Here is a 19780-nt window from a genome sequence, read left to right as displayed (position 1 = left end):
TTGGAGAACTGTTACTTTCTTAAATTAGATGCATGTACACAGTCCCACAGGTGTTTTTATTCTATTAGCAAAAATCTTAACCATTTCTTCCCGCTGTTTCTATTTTTCTCCTTTTATTGTTTCTATAAAAAGATGCTGGTGGCTGGCCCCCACTTATGTCAAATAAATACCAGTGGCTGCAGATTGATTTTAGAGAGAGAATAGAGGTCACAGCTGTGGCCATCCAGGGAGGGCACGGGAGCTCTCATTGGGTGACCAGCTATGTCCTGATGTTCAGTGACAGCAGGAGGAATTGGAAGCATTATCGGTGAGATGGAAGCATCTGGTATGTTTCTTTATTTAAAGGCCCACGTGTTATTTTAACCTACATTGAGTAGAGAAACCAAATCTACCAACTTATTTTGAAAATATTTCCTGAGAGACAGTAAGGTCCATATTGCACTTTAAATGCATTGCACTTGATGAATTCCTAGTAACTGATGAATGGATAAAGAAGATGTGATTTATACATACAATGGAATACTGCTTGGCCATGAGAAAGAATGAAATCCTGCCATTTTCAACAACGTGCATGCAACTGGAGGGTATTCTGCTAAGTGAAATAAGTCAGAGAAAGACAGATAGCGTCTGTTTTCACTCATATGTGGAACTTGAGAAACTTAACAGAAGACCATGGGGGAGGGGAAGGGGAAGGGGGAAAAATAGTTTCAAATAGAGAGGGAGGTAAATCATAAGGGACTCTTAAATACAGAGAACAAACTGATGGTTAAGGGGGAGTGGAAGAGAAGGGACAATGGGTGATGGGCATTGAGGAGGGCACTTGTTAGGATGGGTGTTGTATATAAGCGATGAATCACAGGAATCTACCCCCAAAACTAAGAGGATACTGTATACACTGTATGTTAGCTAACTTGATGATAAATTAAATTAAAAAAATAAATGCATTGCACTTGTATAAGTTGGGTGGGGGGAAAGGTGAAGCATTTTCTGAATGGGAATGTGGTGTGGGTGTCTAAGAAACCAACAGTTTTTATAATCTATTTTTGTGTTGTTTAATTATGTAGCCTTTGGCCTGGCCTCTGCATTTTTTCACATTAGTAAAAGTTACTTATTTTTTTCACTTTCTGATTTAATCTGGAAATTCTAAAAGACAGTGGACATTTGAATGTAGAATAAATGAACAGGTGTGTTGAGGGACACAGCACTTCCCCTGGCAGGAATTCATGGCACCGGGTGGCCCCCAGTTATTGGGTTGTGGAACCCACAGGCTGTAGGAGACTCTTGATATTATCCTATATTTGTAAATGGCTTTAGTATTTGTCCGTCTGGGTCTATCCACTAGCCACATTAATGTTGACTATTGATAAAGGTCCCCATCCCTTATCAGCAATTCTGAATTACAAAACAATCCAAAAGAAACAAGGACTGTCATGAAGTCAAAACCTGGCTGAACCTGAACTCATAAGCAGTAAAGCCTAACCTGACTGATGACATTTATAAAGTCTTTATCTTATTTAATATACATATAAGGGTTTTTTTTTGGTTGCAGAAATCATAATGCATACAATTTTGCAGAATGCATAATGCATTTTTTTTTTTGCAAAATCATGATGCATATGATTATCAGTATATGGCACAGACACAAGGTGACCTTTCCAACACGTGAAAAAGCCTGAATTCTGAATCATCTTTGGATGAGTTCTCACCATCCACCACCTCACCAAGGACTTGAGATCAGGGACTGGGTAATAACCTACCAGTCCCCGAATGTCGGTTGTTCAAATGGTTTATATTTTAGCCTCCATCACTTATTAAAAAATGCTTTATATTAACTGCTCTTAAAAGGGTTAATGAAGTCTCTAGTTATGAATGCTATTTTTAAAGAATTTTTTTTTCAACGTTTATTTTATTTTTGGGACAGAGAGAGACAGAGCATGAATGGGGGAGGGGCAGAGAGAGAGGGAGACACAGAATCGGAAACAGGCTCCAGGCTCCGAGCCATCAGCCCAGAGCCTGACGTGGGGCTCGAACTCACGGACCGCGAGATCGTGACCTGGCTGAAGTCGGACGCTTAACCGACTGCGCCACCCAGGCGCCCCATGAATGGTATTTTTAAAAGAGATACCCTTATATTAAGCAAGTGTGTGTGCGTGCGTGTGTGTGTGTGTGTGTGTGTGTGTGTTTTCGTAATTACTTAAGAAGTTTCACTATCTGTTACACTTTAGGCAACAGCGTTACCTTCAGGTAATACCTTATTTTTACGACACATGCATAGTAAATAACCTGAGTTAAGCATCAGTCATGCCATTATTCGAACAGGATGGAATGACTGTGAATGCTAAGGAAAATGGCAGATGTGTGGGAGATGTGGGCAATTGTGTTTCTGCTTGCTGCTTGCTTGTCTAAGGAACCACTTGTCTAATAAGACCAAATGCTCAGAAGCCGTGTCAGGATAAAAGATTAGTCAGAAATCCAGCCTAACAGTGCCTTGTGAACATTCTGGAGGCAGGCTAAGGAATTATTATGTGATGACATTCTACTGACCAAAGCAGTAGACTGATGATCGCGGGCAAGTCCGTCACTTTCCCTCATGTCTCGTTCCTGCTTATTTCTGTGAGAATTAAGAACCAGAATCTCAAAAGAAATAAACGACTTGCGATTCATTGTGAAAATTTCTCGAGGCTGCCCTGTAAACCAGCAGATCTGAAGCTAAGCTCATTACTTTCCATTTTGAAAGGAACTATTGTGAGCTCTGGTCTGAGCTCCCCCTGCAGAGCCTTAGAACTGTCATCAGATAGCATATCTGCCCTGCTAAGAAGTCTGGCAGCTGCCAAAACAGGTTGGCAGAAGGCTTTGGCTTTCAGCGGCTGTAGAGGCACCTGTCGGGCCACGTATTGACAGCGTCCTGAGGAGGGCAGACTCCTCCGGTCCCTGCGTGTCCTTCTTAGCACCTGTTTTTCTCATGGTGCAGGGAGCTGTTGCAGTGTTTACTGGTTAGGGTCCGCACCCTCTGAACTGCTTTCCCTTCCTCCCCAGAATCAGCGAGCTGACAACCAAAGACCCATCTGCAGGGAGGCCGTGTTGGTGGCTTCCGTTGTACTGAGGCTCCATCTACCCTGGGGACTGTCTTCTAATAACCCTTGGTCATCTTTTCTTGTCATTTATTTATTTGTTTGTTTATTCGTTTATTTATTGAGAGAATGAGTAAGGGAGGGGCAGAGAGAGAGAAAAAGAGGGAATGCCAAGCAGGTTCCACGCGGTCAGCACAGAGCCTGATGCAGGGCTCGAACTCACAAACTGTGAGATCATGACCTGAGCTGAAATCAAGTCAGACGCTTAACTGACTGAGCCACCAAGATGCCCCTCTTCTCTTTTAGCTTGCATTCACTCTCTCCTTTATATGGCTCTCTCCATCACTTGCTGTGCTAGACACATATTGCTGCATAACAATGTTGTCACAAACTTAGCAGCTTGGACCGAAACACATTTATTATCTCACTGTTCCTGTGAGTCGGGAGGACAGGCGTGGTTAGTTGGGTTCTGTACAAGGGCACACTCAAGGTGTCTGGCAGGGCTGGATTCTCACGTGGATGCTGGACTGGGGAAGAGTCCACTTCTAGGCTCACTCATGTGGTTGGCAGAATTCTTTCCTCACCGTTGGAGAACTGAGGGCTTTGGCTTTGGGTTGTTCATCAGCCAGAGGCTATCTTTGGGTCCTAGAGGCTGCTTACAGTTCCTCACCAGGTAGCCACCCCGCCCCCCAAATAGCTGCATGCTTTATCACTGCCTGCAAGAGAGAGTCTCCAGCAAGACAGGTAGCCATGTTATGCAACTTAATTCTGCATACACAATTACCTATGTCTATCACCTTTGATGGATTATATAGATTAGAAGCAAGTCACAGGTCCTGTCCATACTCAAAAGGAAGGAGCTATGTAAGGGCACACCAGGGGACAGAAATCATGGGGACGTCCTTACCAGATGACCAGAGTCATGGCGGCTCCCAATGATTCATGCCCTTCCTAAATGTAAAATACATTCATCCATCCCAAGGTCTCCAAGAGCCTCACCCCATGATAGCATCTGCTCAAAGTCCAGAATTGCCTCATTTAAGTCAGTTCCTGGTGTGAATGAGACTCTTGTGTGAAGCTCGTCTTGACTGGTTGATCTGCATGTAAATCTCTAGGACCAGCGTCCAGCTTTAATTAAAGTTACCTGTATCCTCCTCCTGCCTCCCACGTGCAGTGGTGGGATAGACATTGATAACAGGTGTGGATATCCCCAGTCTAAAAAGGAGAAACAGAAAAGAACAAAAGGGGTGCTGGTCCATAATAGTTCTGAAACCCAGCCAGCCAGCTGTTGGGAGTTTCTTGATTAGGTTTCCAAGAATGAGAATAACCTTCCATAGCTCTTGTTTCCAGCCTATGGATTCTTGTTTTAGCCATATGAGTTGTCTTTCCTTCTTCATGGGGGTAGTATGTATTTGCAGTTGAGGGGTTTCATTACTCTGCTTTTTGACAACACAATTTTAGGATTTTGGTAACCCCCTTTCCTTCTGTACTCTATCTCCTCCAGTCCAAGCTGGTGAGGTTTTTACTGACATAATTTTATCAAGAACCTGTGGGTGTCCCATGAATTTCCTGGAGGGGGGCTCACGTTTCTAGACAAAAGCCCCCAACGTCTTTTGTGGATAAGGCCTTTCTACCTGGGGTTCCTGCTGTGAAGGCTAAGGGACAACACTGTTCAGCTTCTTCTTTTCTTCTTCTTCTTTAAAAATTTTTATTTACTAGAGTGAGAGAGAGAGAGAGAGAAAGAGAGAGCTGGGGATGGGCAGAGAGAGGGAAAGAGAGAATCCTAAGCAAGCTCTGCATGGCCAGTGTGGAGCCTGGTGAGGAGCCTTCACGAACTGTGAGATCATGACCTGAGCTGGAACCCAGAGTCAGACGCTTAACTGGTTGAGCCACCCAGGTGCCCCTCTTAAGAAGCCCCAGCTTCTCAAAGGCCCTCAAAGGTTCTGTGAGAACATCCTTGATCATTTGAAAGGCCTTTTGAATACTCTGGTCATTTGATATTTCTGAAGCTTAACAAAATTCACACGGTCACACTCTTGGCTTTTTCTGTCTGCCATGTGGATAGGCTGTTGGAAAATTTCAAAACAATCAAAACCTGGATTCTGTTTTTCAAACAGTGCCCCCCACCCCCCAGTTTCTCTCTCTCCTCTTGCATTTTCTCTAAGTAGCAAGTTTACTATGTGCAGTACTTGACGATAAATACTATGAGTCAGAAGGCACCTGTATCTTTCCTTGGAAATCTTTTTAGTTACAAGACCAAGGTCGTCACTTACAAGTCCTGCTGCTTCTCAAGCAACCGTAGGAGGTGATTTCTGCAAACTCTTCTTATTACATCACAAAGATCTCCCTTCTTTCAGCTTCCAATAACGTGCTTCTCATTTCCTTTAGGGCTCTCACCGTCAGCAGCCTCAATACCCAAATTTCTACCAACCATCTGCAGTTCTAGCCACAAAGGCAGCACCATGACATCAAGTGCTCTTTTCTCTCTTTCTCTTTTCCTGTCCCTGCCTCTCTTCTCTTCTCCTGTGTTTTCCTCCCTCAAATCCATTATCTTTCTTTTCCTCCCTCTTCTCTTTCTTCTACAACAGAACACATATAGACTACCAAAAACATTTAAATCTCATTCTGCACCGATAAGTCTCCCTGTTTCTGCCTGGAATCCTAAGAATGATGCTGTCTGCTTTCGGAAGTCCATCTGTCAGCCCAAGCACAGGACTCTCACTGCAGTTGACCTGAAGAACCTTCCTACAGCAGTGCTCTTATGAGGGGTGGCAGCCGGGGGCACGTGTCTGCCTGGTAGGCATTGGTCTGGAACACAGGGCTGGGAGAAATCAATAAATAACAACCAGATGTTGGAGAGTTTAGAGGGCCATCATTTAATCCTTAATCTGTACGCTCTGCAATAATTAGGGCTTTGTCGTTTTCATTAAAAACTCATCAGAACTCTAATTTAAAAGGTTATTACAGCTCTTATGAATTCAAGATGAGACTTACTATTCTGAATACATTGACAGCTTAAAATTTAAGTGGGTTTTCTTATCATGTAGTCTCTATATGTAAGAAAAAGTTTCCTTTTCTAAGAAGAGGTTGGAAAAATATTCTTGAAAATAAAGAAATTATTTTAAATACGTTTAAGTTTTAATACAAAAAGTGTTTCATTTAAAGATTTTCCTTAATTTAAAGGAGTTCATTACCACTAAACCTGCCTCACAAGAAATGTTAAAGGGAATTTTTTGAGTGGAAAGAAAAGGCCACGACTAGGAGAAAGAAATTATGAAAGGAAAAAAATTAACAAGTAAAAGCAAACATGTAATAAAAATAGTAGACTAATAAAGCCAGTTTACTGGCTACTAATAAGTAGACTATAAAACGAGTGTGGAGGTAAAAACACAAACATACTAAAATTAATTATATCTACAAAAATCAGCCGAGGAATATACAAAATAAAAAGGTATAAAATATGACATCATATACATAAAACTTGGAAAGGGGAGTAAAAATGTAGTTTATTTAGAATGCATTCCAACTTAAGTGGCTATCAACTTACTACGGAATGCTATATGCATAAGATGTTATATATGTACCTAATGGTAACTACAAATCAAAAATGTACATAGATATACGAAAAGTAAAGAGAAAGGGATCCAAGCATAACGCTAAAGAAAGTCATTAAACCATAAGGGAAAAGAGCAAGAAGAGAAGAAAGGAATAGAGAGAAACTGCAAAAACAACCAAAAAACAATTAACAAAATAGCAATAAGTACATACCGATGAACAATTACTTCAAATATAAATGGACTCAATGCTCCAATCAACAGACAGAGGGCGACAGAAGGAATAAGAAAACAAGATCCATCTACATGTGGCCTAAAAGAGATTCAATTCAAATCTAAAGACACATACAGATTGAAAGTGAAAAGGTAGAAAAATGTGTATCATGCAAATGGAAGCGGAAAAAGAAAAAAGCCAGGGTAACAACACCCATATCAGATGAAATCGACTTTAAAACAAAGACTGTAGCAAGACACAAAGAAAGGCATTAATTACAATAAAGGGAGCAATTTGACAAGAGGATATAGCAATTATAAATATATAATGTACCCAACATAGAAGCAACTAAATATATGAAGCAACTGTTAACAGGCATAATGGGAAAAATCGACACCAATACAAACATAATACGGGACTTTAACAACCCACTTACGTAATGGATAGATCACCCAGACAGAAACTCCACAATGCAACAGTGGCTTTGAATGACACATTAGACCATATAGACTCAACATATATATATATATATATATATATATATATATATATATATAACATTCTATTCAAAAACAACAGAACGCACATTGTTTTCAGGTGCACGTGAAACATTCTCCAGGACAGATCACATGTTAGGTCACAAAATGAGTCTCAATAAATTTAAGAAGACTAAACTCATATCAAGCATCTTTCCTGAGTACAACGGTATGAAACTAGAAACCAATTACAAGAAAAAGTCTGGAAAGAACACAAAAGCAAGGAGGCTAAACAACATGCTCTGAAACAATGAATGGGTCAACCAAGAAATCAGAGGAAATAAATACATGGAAACAAATGAAGATGAAAACACAAGAGTCCAAAATCTTTGGGATGCAGCAAAGGCTGTATAGCAATACAGGCCTACATCAAGAAACAAGCAAAATCTCAAATAAACAACCTAACCTTACATCTAAAAGAGCTAGGGGAAAAAAAGCCCAAAACTAGTACAAGGGAAGAAATAATAAAGATTAGAGCAGAAATAAATGACATCGATGCTAAAAAAATAGAAAAGATTGATGAAGGGGCACCTGGGTGTCTCAGCCGGTTGAGTGTCGGACTTTGGCTCAGGTGATGATCTCGCGGTCCGTGAGTTCGAGCCCCATGTCGGGCTCTGTGCTGACGGCTCAGAGCCTGGAGCCTGCTTCAGATTCTGTGTTTCCGTCTCCTTCTCTCTGCCCCTCCCCCACTCATGCGCTCCTCACCCCCCCCCCCGCCGCTAATAAATAAACATTAAAAAATTTTTAAAAAAAAGAACTTTTAAAAAAATCGATGAGACCAGGAGCTGGATTTTTGTAAAGATAAACAAAATTGATAAACCTTTAGTCAGAGTCATTAAGAAGAAAAGAGAGAGGACTCAAGTAAATAAAAATAGAAATGAAGGGGAAGAAATAACAACCAACACCATGGAAATACAAAGGATTATAAGAAAATATTATGAAAAACTATATGACAGCAAGTTAAGAAACCTAAAAGAAATGAATAAATTCCTATAAACATAAATTCCTATAAACAAATCTTCCAAAACTGGATTAGGAAGGATTAAGAAATCTGAACAGACTGATTACTAGTAATGAAATTTAATTGATAATCAAAAAAACCTTTCAACAAACAAAAGTCCACAACCAGATGAATTCACTGGTGAATTCTACCAAACACTTAAAGAAGAGTTAATACCTATGCTTCTCAAACTATTCCAAAACACAAAACAGAAAGGAAAACTTCCAAATTCATTCTATGAGACCAGCATGACCCTGATACCAAAACCAGACAGAGACACTACAAAAAGAAAACCACAGACCAATGTCTCTGATGAACATAGTTGCAAAAATTCTCAACAGAATATTAACAAAACAAATGCAATAATACATTAAAAAATCATTCACTATGATCAAGTACAATTTATTCCAGGAAGGTAAGTGTGGTTCAATATTCACAAGTCAATCAGTGTGATACACCACATTAACACGAGAAAGGATAAAAACCATATGATCATCTCGATAGACACAGAAAAATCACTTGACATAATACAACACCCATTCATGATAAAAACTCTCAACAAAGTAGGTATAGAAGGAACTTACTTCAACATAAAAAAGGCCCTATAGATATATTTAAAAAAAAAAAACAACCCACAGTTAACATTTTCAATGATGAAAAACTGAGAGCTTCTCCCCTAAGATCAGGAACAAAACAAGGATGTCCCCTCTCACCACTGTTATTCAACATAGTACTGAAAGTCCTAGGTACAGCAATCAGACAAGGAAAAGAAATGACAGATGTCCAAATTGGTAAGAAAGAAGTAAACTTGCCACTGTTTGCAGATGGCATGATACTATAAATAAAAAACCCTAAAGCCTCTGCTAAAAAAAAAAAACAAAAAAACAAAAAAACAAAAAACTAATTAGAACTGATTAATGAATTCAGTAAAGTTGCAGGACACAAAATTAATATACAGAAATCTGTTGTATTTCTATACACTAATGATAAGGTAGCAGAAAGAGAAATTAAGAAAAGAATCCCATTTACCATCACATCAAAAATAATAAAATACCTAGGAAGAAACTTAACCAAGGAGGTGACAGACCTGTACTCTGAAAACTGTAAAACATTGATGAAAGATGACACAAACAAATGGAAAGATATTCCATGCTCACGAATTGGAAGAACCAATATTGTTAAAATGTCCAAAGCAACCCACAGATTCAGTGCAATCCCCATCAAAATATCAACAGCATTTTTCACAGAGCTAGAACAAAATAATCATACAGCTGGTCTGGAACCACAAAAGACCCTGAAGAGCCGAAGCGATCTTGAGAAAGACAAACAAAGCTGAGGTATCATAATCCCAGATTTCAAGACCTTATTACAAAGCTGTAGTAATCAAAGCAGTATGTTACTGACACAGAAACAGACACATAGATCAAGAGAAGAGAATAGAGGCCTCAGAAATAAACCCACATGTATATGGTCAACACACAAGAGAATAAAACTGGGCCACTTTCTTACACCATACACAAAAATAGACTCAAGATGGATTAAAGACCTAAATGTGGGACCTAAAGCCATAAAATTCCTAGGAGAAAACATAAGTAGTAATTTCGTGATATCAGCCTTCACAACGGTTTTCTAGGTATGTCTCCTGAGACAAGGGAAATGAAAACAAAAATAAATTATCGGGACTACACCAAACTAAAAAGATTTGGCACAGTGAAGGAATCCATCACCAAAATGAAAATGGAACCCGCTGCATGGGAGAAGACATTTGCAAATGCTATGTCTGATAGGAGTTAATATCCAGAATATAGAAATAACTTATAGAACTCAACACCAAAGAACCAATCTGATTGAAAAATGGGCAGAATACCCAGAATAGACATTTTTCTTAAGACCTACAGATGGCAAGAGACACATGAAAAGATGCCCAACATCACTCATCACCAGGGAAGAGCAAATCAAAACCACAGTGAACTATCACATTACACCTGTCAGACTGGCTAGAATCAAAAAGACAAGAAATAACAAGTGTTGGTGAGGATGTGGAGAAGAAGGAACCCTTGTGCACTGTCGGTGGGAATGTAAATTGGTGCAGCCACTGTGGAAAACAGTATGGAGGTTCCTCAAAAAAATTAAAAAGAGAATTACCATGTGATCCAGCAATTCCGCTCCAGGGTATTTATCCAAAGAACACAAGAACACTACTTTGAAAAGATACATGGGCTCCTATGTTTATTGCAGCCTTATTTACAATAGTTAAGATATAAAAGCAAGTGTCCATTGATAGATGGATAAAGAAGATGTGATACACACACACACACACACACACACACACACACACACACTGGAATATCAGCCATAAAAAGGAGTGAAAATTCCATTTGTGACAACATGGGTGGACCTAGAGGGCATTATGCGAACTGAAAAAAGTCAGACAGAGAAAGACAAATGCCATATGATTTTGCTTATATGTGGAATCTAAACAAAACAAAACAAAACAAACAGACTCTTCAATACAGAGAACAAACTGGTCATTACCAGAGGGAAGGGAGCTGGGGGATGGGCTAGACGGGTAAAGAGGATTAAGTTACTTTCCGTTATAAACTTCCAGTTATAAAATAAATAAGTCACAGAGATTCAAAACACGGCAGAGGGAACTTCGTCAGTAACATAATAAGTTTGTGTGGTGACCGATGGTGACTACATTTGTCGTGGGGAGCATTTCATAATGTATATAAATCTCAAATCACTATGTTGTACACCTGACATTAATATAACATTTTATGTTAACTACGCTTCAATTAAAAAAAAAAAGGATATTGGTTACGCGAAAGCATGTGACTCACTATTACTGGTCTAAGCAGCCACAGGAACCCCGTGGATTTGCATGTGACTTCTAGTTAAGTCCCACTGTGAGTTGCAGTAATAAAGGGACTCTCGTCTGGACTATCGTCTGACAACTTCTCTCCCACCTCTCTCCCTGTCACCGGCTGAAAAAAAGCACCCCCAGTGGAAAGAGATACTTGTGAGCACGTCTCCTCCGGGTACCTGGGCCTCTCAGTTTGTTCTTTCAGACTCACGCCTGACTGGTGTTCCCCAGGCCCCAGAAGTGGCAAAGTCACTGTCATGCATCACGACCATCCCATCCTGATGCATCAGGGCTCCATCCACGGCAGGCTTTCCAGGAAGAACGCGGCCTTAGGAAGAAGCAGAGCCCGGAAGCTGGCCGTGTGCACCTGCCTTCGGGCAACGAGCTCTCGGATTCTGATGTCAGCTTTCATCTAAAACATTTCTGAGTGAACATCCTACATGAAAGGTACGAGATGCTTGAGTTTCTTAGAGAAGGCTCCCTGAAGGATCGTTTTCTCTTTCAGATAGAAATGCTCTGTGTACATCCACGGAGAATGCCCCCGTGGGCACGCCATACATTTCCTTTGATTAGATTATGCCACTTTTTAATCTTTACTGAGTGTTTTATTTAAGTTAATCTTTTAACAGCTTGCATTTATTGATGGGTTTTTTTAAAAAAATAATTTGATTTGGGACCAACATTTGTGATTTCCTAAGTATCATTGAGAAGTAAATGAACAGTGTTTTTGGACTAAATTGGTGCCTGGGCTGGGATTTTAGAGTCGTACAGAACTGGCTTTGAAAATAACAAGTCATAAAGTGTGGATTTGGGCAATTAAGCTTTTGCAAACTTCATTTTTGTGGGGATTAGATGAGAAAATCCATTTAGATCACCATGCTCAGTGCTCGGCACACAGGAAGTTTTCAGTGCTTTTGTTGTGCCTCTTTTAATCGTATTATTATGATTGATTAATTTATGAATTTTATTAATATTTAATCAGATTAATAAAAAATATCTCCTTCACTGTTAACACTGGTATGCTACTGAAACACGGGCATGTTTTCTTATCAAGCAGTTGGTCTATATTATCTCTATCCAGTTTTGTTTGTATGTATACAATTCCATAACATAAACGGACACATCATGCAATGAAACTAATGTAAGTTGTTGACTTGCCTCGTTTTCGCCAAATCTATAAGTCTTGAAAAAGCAAATTAAAAAGGAGCGGACCAAGGGAAAAGTCAAAGTAAACATGAAATTATGTTTGACACCTTCCAATGAATATATACACAGCAAGCGATCCGATGCTGTTCATCATTCAGAGATGATAAAATGTCTTAAAACTTCTGTCACATAATAATAGCAATGTAATGCTTCATAGGCTTTATGCTTCACTTCTTCATGCGTCTCTAAGGTCCTAGACATCTTTTTCTGACTTTTCTCATAACAACTATGCTCCCAGAGAGCATAAATTTGGGAGTTTCGTTTATTTTGGTGGCAATAACTTCCTTTTCAAACCCTTATTTCAATATTTCAAGCCTCCCTCCTAGGTCTCTAGTCTTACCTTCCTAAGTTGTCAGGCACATTCAGCAAAAAAGGGAGTAAAACAAGAAGCGTAAGCATTAGAGATAAAATAAAATTGTCATTATTTGCTTCTTGGAAACAAGACAGCATCCTGAAAAACAATAATAAACTGTAAGAAAATTCATAAGCTCTCTCTGTATGAAAGTAATTTCAAAAATCAAGGACTTTTCTCACACATATAAAATAAGGAAAAATCGACCCCAATTTTAATGGAATCTGAAATAAAAAATTAACAAGAAATGTTCCAACATCTCTATGAATAAGTATTCAGAACACCACTGAAGGGCATAATAGAAGATGGAAATAAATCCCTGTGCTTGGATACCAGGACTTGATACTATGAAGACATTAGTCCTTGCTAAATTAATTGCTAAGGAAAATAGATCGTTCCATTTTTTTACTTTGAAATATCACATGCAAGAACAGTGAAGGCAATTAGTAAAAAGAGTAGGAATAGGAATTAGTTCTCCAAGTATAGGGTAACAACATTACAAAGCTTGACTCTAGCTCTTAGATACTAGCATATTAATACACGTATTAATGAAGAAACGTAATGGGGTCTGATAATAAATATACAGATTTAATCATTAACACAGCAAATTTAGCAAATTTGAATTTAGCAAAGGAGTGTGGCAATTCAATTCAGTGAGGAAAACTGAATTATTCAATAAATGGTACTGGTGCAAACAGCCATCTAGAAATATATAAATCAAGTCAGGTGCATCCTTCACACCTTACATTCAAAAAAAATTTTTTTTAATGTTTATTAAAAACATTCATAGACAAAGACAGAGAGAGAGCATGAGCGGGGAAGGGGCAGAGAGAGGGAGACACAGAATCCGAAGCAGGCTCCAGGCTCTGAGCTGTCAGCACAGAGCCCGATGAGGGGCTCGAACCCAAGAACTGCAAGATCATGACCTGAGCCGAAGTCGGACACTCGACCGACTGAGCCACCCAGGCGCCCCTTCACACCTTACATTTAAATAGATCTGTGATGGAATGAAGGTTCAGAGTAAAACAGACCCAGAGAAAGGATGAGACAAAGTCAGGGGAGAATGTGCATGTAGTGTGGGAGGGGGCATATAGTTCTAAGCAAGCCCCAAATTCAGGTGCCACAGAAGAAAAAACTGATAAATTAGATCAACTGAAGGAAGCTGGATGAAAAAAAAAAAAAACACTCTCAGAATACTTTTCAAACAGGAACAGGAAGAAATTGGTAGTATATGTGACAAAGAACTAATCTCTTACATTCATAAAACCCTCTTACAAACTGATGGATAAAGACCAAAACTTCATATAGAATCAGGCAAAAAAAAAAAAAAATAGCCAGTCTACAAAAAGAAAATAAAATGATAGATGACCATAGGAGAAACGCTCAACATCACTTATATTTGAAGAAATGAATATCATAACATCTACGTGATACTACTCTAACCTACTTGATTTGAACCACTCGAGGCATTTCTAATAATGCTCTTTCTCAGGACAGTAACTTTTCCAATTGTGGCAGAATATTACCCTTATTTCTTTGATTTTATAGTTACGTATATACTATCTTATAGCCTAAAATGTAGAGAGTGCACCAGATCTATATCATTGCACATCACTTAGCATAAAACTAAGTTTAAAAATAGAACAGATTTAGGGACGCCTGGGTGGCTCAGTTGGTCAAGCGTCCAACTTCAGTCAGGTCATGATCTCGCGGTTTGTGGGTTCGAGCCCCACGTGGGGCTCTGTGCTGACAGCTCAGAGCCTGGAGCCTGCTTCGGATTCCGTGTCTCTCTCTCTGCCCTCCCCCTGCTCACATGCTCTCTCTTTCTCTCTCAAAACTAAATAAACATTAAAAAAAATAGAACAGATTTAAAGACAAATATTAAACCAATAAAAAGAGCTCATCTGAGCTGAGTGCTCAGTTAAGTGCAAACATGACCTCACTTCTTCATACATGTTTATTCAACACATCCTCACATGCACAGATAAGGAAACTGAGGCATGAGGAGTTTAAGTTCGCCACCCCCACATGACAGGGCTAGTTATGATGCTGCAGGACTGGAACCCAGGTGGTCTGGCTGCAGGACCCACACAAACCGGCTCGCCACAGTCTAGGGGACTCAGGTCTGAGAGGAAGTGTTACAGATAAAACTCAAAAGAAGGAGAAGACTGCTTCTCGCGGGGGTGGGAAGCAGGAACACAAACCCTCAGAGGGCGATTTCCGTAACATTAAATAAAATTGTCTAAAAGACCTGCTATTCAGAGCTCTGAAGATGACAACCTAAAAAAATGCAGCCCCTGAAGTCCCCTCAATGTACCGTCTACACCAAGTAGAAACTCCACTTCTGGGAATGAATCCCACAGGGACGCTCGGAAGTGCGCAGTTCTCTGCCAGTAGGTGAGCACGTGGATAAATTATGATGCCTCCGTGTTATGGAATAATCTCGTACTGCCTAGAACGCATTTAAGAGGCAGTCTTTTGCAAAGGCAAGGTAATAACAATATGCACATCCTGCTCCCCTTTGAGATCCCTGAAATGAATACACACGTCTGTGAATGGAATATTTCTGGAAGGATATACAAGAAACCATTAATAGCATTTTTGCCCTCTGGGTAAGGGGCGAGGGCCTAAAATTATTAAATGAAAGCGATTTTTAAACCACATGCATGAATTACTTTTCAATTAAGTTCTAGGTTTTGCAAGAATTGAACAAAAAACCAACAACAACTAAGTACTGCTTTATTTGGTTCCCCACTCTCTGAAATACCCTCCAGATTTGTAAGGAGAACCAATCTGCCATGGACCCTGTGTGAGCCTGCATCTTCTTGCGAGGTGGGCCAAGAGTGCAAGGCTTGGCTGGACTTTATCTAGGCCAGATATGTTTGCAGCAGCCATTCTGAGAGATGAGGTACTTCCTCCCCCCCGAAAAAGAGCAGACTTGTTTCCGCTCACTGTGCAAGCCATGAATCCCCATATCCCGCCCTTGTTCTTCTCCAGGAATGTAGCCCACCGCATGCACCAGGATGCATTCTGGACCCTTAGCCTGGCCCCATGGGAATGATGGGACTCATGGTGAGCCTGCACAAACCAGCATGAAGCTCTGCAACTCTTCGCTGTGAGTAAGAAAGTTACTGGTCTCTGATCCAGGAGTCTCGTGTCTTCTAGCAGCATCCAGAAACAGTCGCATGGTAGCTTGCTAATTTGTAAGTAGGACAAAATCTTGGGTCCTTCACACATTCTGCATCATTCCTGACAGGACGGTGGCTGGTTGGCAAACTTGGCGCTAAAGAACATGGGCCACTGTCCTAGACAAGGAGTGACTGGTCTCCAAGAGGGAGGGAGAGAGTAGGGGCTAGTGGGCGAGACATCACTGAATTTCAGTTGAAGGAGGTTTTCAGTGGAAAACCTTATGGCTTCCATAAGGTTTCAAGGTGGGGCAAAAGAGGGATGGGAGGAGGGGGTAAGAGGATAGGGTGAGGCTGGCAGGGCAGATGGATGGGGCACGCTCCAGTCCTTCAGTTTTTATAAAAATAGATCGACAGGCATCTTCCGGAGGTCACATGTCATTCGCACTTTTGTAGTACTTCGAGATATAAGCCCAGGGTAATATGTATCAGTAGGAGACATCAAATCGTATTTTCAATATTCAGTGTCTTGGTAATTTAAAAGTGAATAACCATCTTCTTCTATTTGTTTAATCATTTCTCACACTCGTCCTTGTCCTGGATCTACGGTCATCTCATGGTGTGGTGGGAAGAGTCACTGGCTAAGGCACAAGTGGACCTTGTTCTCAAGTTGCCTCCCGATAAGTCATGTGACCATGCGTAAGGTGGTTCATACCTGTGCGCTTCCTTTTTCCCCCTTGATTTTAAAAGGAAAGGGTGGAAGTGGGATCCAAGGTTGTCTGTAGGTTGAACTCTATGAGATCACCACCATCCAACCAACTTGACTTATACAATGGTCATTTGCTAAGGTTCCCTGTAATAGGTGATCCCTAATTCTCTAATGTATAGTAAGATTCATTATCGGTCACTTTGTTATTTAAAAAAAAAGTTTTTTTTTAATGTTTATTCATTTTTGAGACACAGAGAGAGAGAGACAGAGTGTGAGTGGGGGAGAGGGAGAGAGAGGGGGAGACACAGAATCCGAGGCAGGCTCCAGGCTCTGAGCTGTCAGCACAGAGCCCGACGTGGGGCTCGAACCCACCAACTGAGAGATCATGACCTGAGTCGAAGTCGGATGCTTAACCGACTAAGCCACCCAGGTGCCCCACTTTGTTATTTTTTTTTTTTAATTCACGTATTAAGATCTTTGCCTTATGCTGATATTCCATGAGAATAAGAGTAACATAGTGAAGGCCAAAGACTATTGCTAAATATCTTGAAGGAAGAAAATAAAAAGAAGCTTGCACAGAGGGTGAAGGCCTCCGTAGGGGGACTTTTTTTAGTTGATAACACACAGATAGGATGCTTGTGCAGGGATCCCTTGGCGAGTATGGAAGAGCTAAATTTTGGAAAAAAGGTTCAAGGGTCAGGAAAGTTGCCCGGAAAAAAAGCCGAGAGCATCAAAGAAGAACAAGAGGGTGAAAATTCCAGGACAAAACCTCAGTGTCTATAAAACAGAAAGAGAAGTTCAGAAGCGCCTGAATCGATCTGCATCGTGCCAAGAGAAGTTTCATTCGGGTTTGAACTCCTGTCTTCCCTCTTCTGGTCTTTAATATCCTTATTAATCATTCAAACTGCCCAGCTTATCTTCCGCCTGGCACTTCAAACTCAATATCATTTTTTTCAAAGAGGGGGGGAAAAAAATTCCTGAGCAGGGGGAAGAGATCCTCAGAGAGCTTTCATGCTACTCTGCAGCAATATTTTTCTTACTGAAGTTCCTACGGAGGGAAAATTCAGATACAGGAAAAGACTCATACATGCAAGTCCGAGGAGAGCTGCAAAAAAAAAAAAAAAAAAAAAAAATCTTCCGATAATAAGGAGCAAAATGATAAGCCCCACTTTCAAAGGAAGGAGGGGCAGCTCACCTCTCCGATCTCAGGCTGGGGAGGGTGAGGACTCAGGATAACGGACTCTCTCAGAGCACTAGCCCTCCTCCCGGGGAGCCCTGGACGAGCAGTGTGTGCACAAGGAGGTGGGGGCCCTGCTTCCTGCACCCCCCACCGGCCAGCGTCACCATTCCTGGCACCCTGCCCCGACCCTGATTTCCCTGCAGTGGGGTTAGAAAAGAAGGGAAAACCCACCAAATCAAAAGCAAGCCCGACTGTGCACCAGGAGATAGACAGGCTTGGCTCGAGCCCTGGTCTGATTCCCAAAGAGATGGTCTCCGTTTTAACTCACCCCCGATGATGACCGAATATCTCCACTGCAGATACAGTCTGTTAAAAATAGAGTCCTCGTCTAGGTTCTGACACCCCCTCCCCGGCTCCGGGCCCTGTGGGGTGGTCATCACCCGAGCAGGCGGGCGTCTGTGCCCCAAAGCCTCCCTGGGTGCCCCTCGCCTGGGGCCCGCGGTTGCCCTTCCTGGCTTGGACACTCAGGGCGCCTCGCAGGTGAGGCACATACTATTTATGTATTATTTATGTACTATTCTATTTTTATGTTTCTATTTTTCCAGATTGAGTTATCATATAGAAAGTGCCACCAGGCTGTATAGAACAATGTCCTCTCCCATAATTCTCTGTCTCTGGGAGTATAGAAATGTTTCTGTCCCTACACCACATCTCCAAAGTAACATTCTCAGGTTACTACTATAAATAAATAAATAAATAAATAAATAAATAAATAAATACACACAACTATAAATACACACGCATATACATACACACATATATTCTTATATATTATAAATATATACATATTTATTTTGCTTAATATTTATTTTGCTTAAATGTGTTGTTCAGGTCTTCTTTCTTTTTAAAAATTTATTTTCTAAAAATGTTTATTTATTTTTGAGAGGCAGAGAGAGAGTGCAAACAGGGAAGGGACAGAGAGAGAAGAAGAAGAAAGAATCCCAAGCAGGCTCTGCACTGTCAGCCCAGAGTCCGACCTGGGGCTCACACCCATGAACTATGAGATCATGACCTGAGCAGAAATCAAGAGTGGGATGCTTAACCCAAGGTCTCCCTTCTCATGCACCTTCCACAATATAATTTTAGTAATAATAAGCTATGGCTGATGGAAAATAACACACCTGAGATCCAAATATCATTTGGGGTTAATATACGGGATAACATTAAAGACGAGCATGGAGAGAAACTGTGAGCTGGTGGGGACAAATAACCAGGAAATGGGTTCTCTGGTGACTTTCGATGATCCGGAGAAACCTTCCAGAAAGAGATACTAAAGAGACATTGTGCTTCCCTGAACTCTTTACATTTGGAACCAAAAATAAATCCATTGTCTGCCAGCATCGCCTCATTCTCATTCTTGTTTTCCTTCCTCAGAGTGAGAAACACAAGTTTTCATTTTGATGGTGCCCAATATAATTTTGAAGTACATAGCCTTTCAGTTCACGGAAAGTTAAAGGGAGAAAAATGGCGTGTTCTGTCCCCGGCATTGGTGAACGGTGACTGAGCATTTTCAGAGTGTGGCATTTTGCTGAGATTTCCGCGGTGTGTATAGACATATGGGAGGTTTTTCCACGATACACCCAGTACTTTTCGCCTTTAAAACTCCTGGACACATCTATTAGAATGCAAAAAATAATAATGCAAGATTTTTTTTCTTCCTTATTTTTCTTCTTTCTTTCTATCTTGCCTCCTTGTGAATCAATTGGAGGAGAAAATCATTTGTGGTCTCAGGGAGCATTGTGTTACAGAAATATGTGTATTCTCTTAGATAAAGGACTTGGAACCGTCCTCACTATCTCCATTATCAATGAAATAGAAGTCCAAAGAGATTAAGTGGATTTTTCCTGGAGTTGGAAGTGACAGGGCAGAAATTCTGAGCTAGAAGTTTCAACTAAAAAACAATTCAT

General features: G+C 40.6%; 1 long non-coding RNA gene across 1 annotated transcript; it reads left to right on the top strand.

The window, feature by feature from the left end:
• The first annotated feature begins 11298 nt into the window (after positions 1-11298).
• Positions 11299-16483, top strand: LOC109493687. The gene is made up of 3 exons (XR_002147992.2): positions 11299-11688; positions 15574-15707; positions 15797-16483. It is a non-coding gene; the product is annotated as an uncharacterized LOC109493687 (long non-coding RNA).
• Positions 16484-19780: the final 3297 nt, after the last annotated feature.

Source organism: Felis catus, chromosome D4 (genome assembly GCF_018350175.1).
Source record: "Felis catus isolate Fca126 chromosome D4, F.catus_Fca126_mat1.0, whole genome shotgun sequence".
Taxonomy (NCBI): Eukaryota; Metazoa; Chordata; class Mammalia; order Carnivora; family Felidae; genus Felis; species Felis catus.
This window is presented reverse-complemented; position numbering and strand designations above follow the sequence as displayed.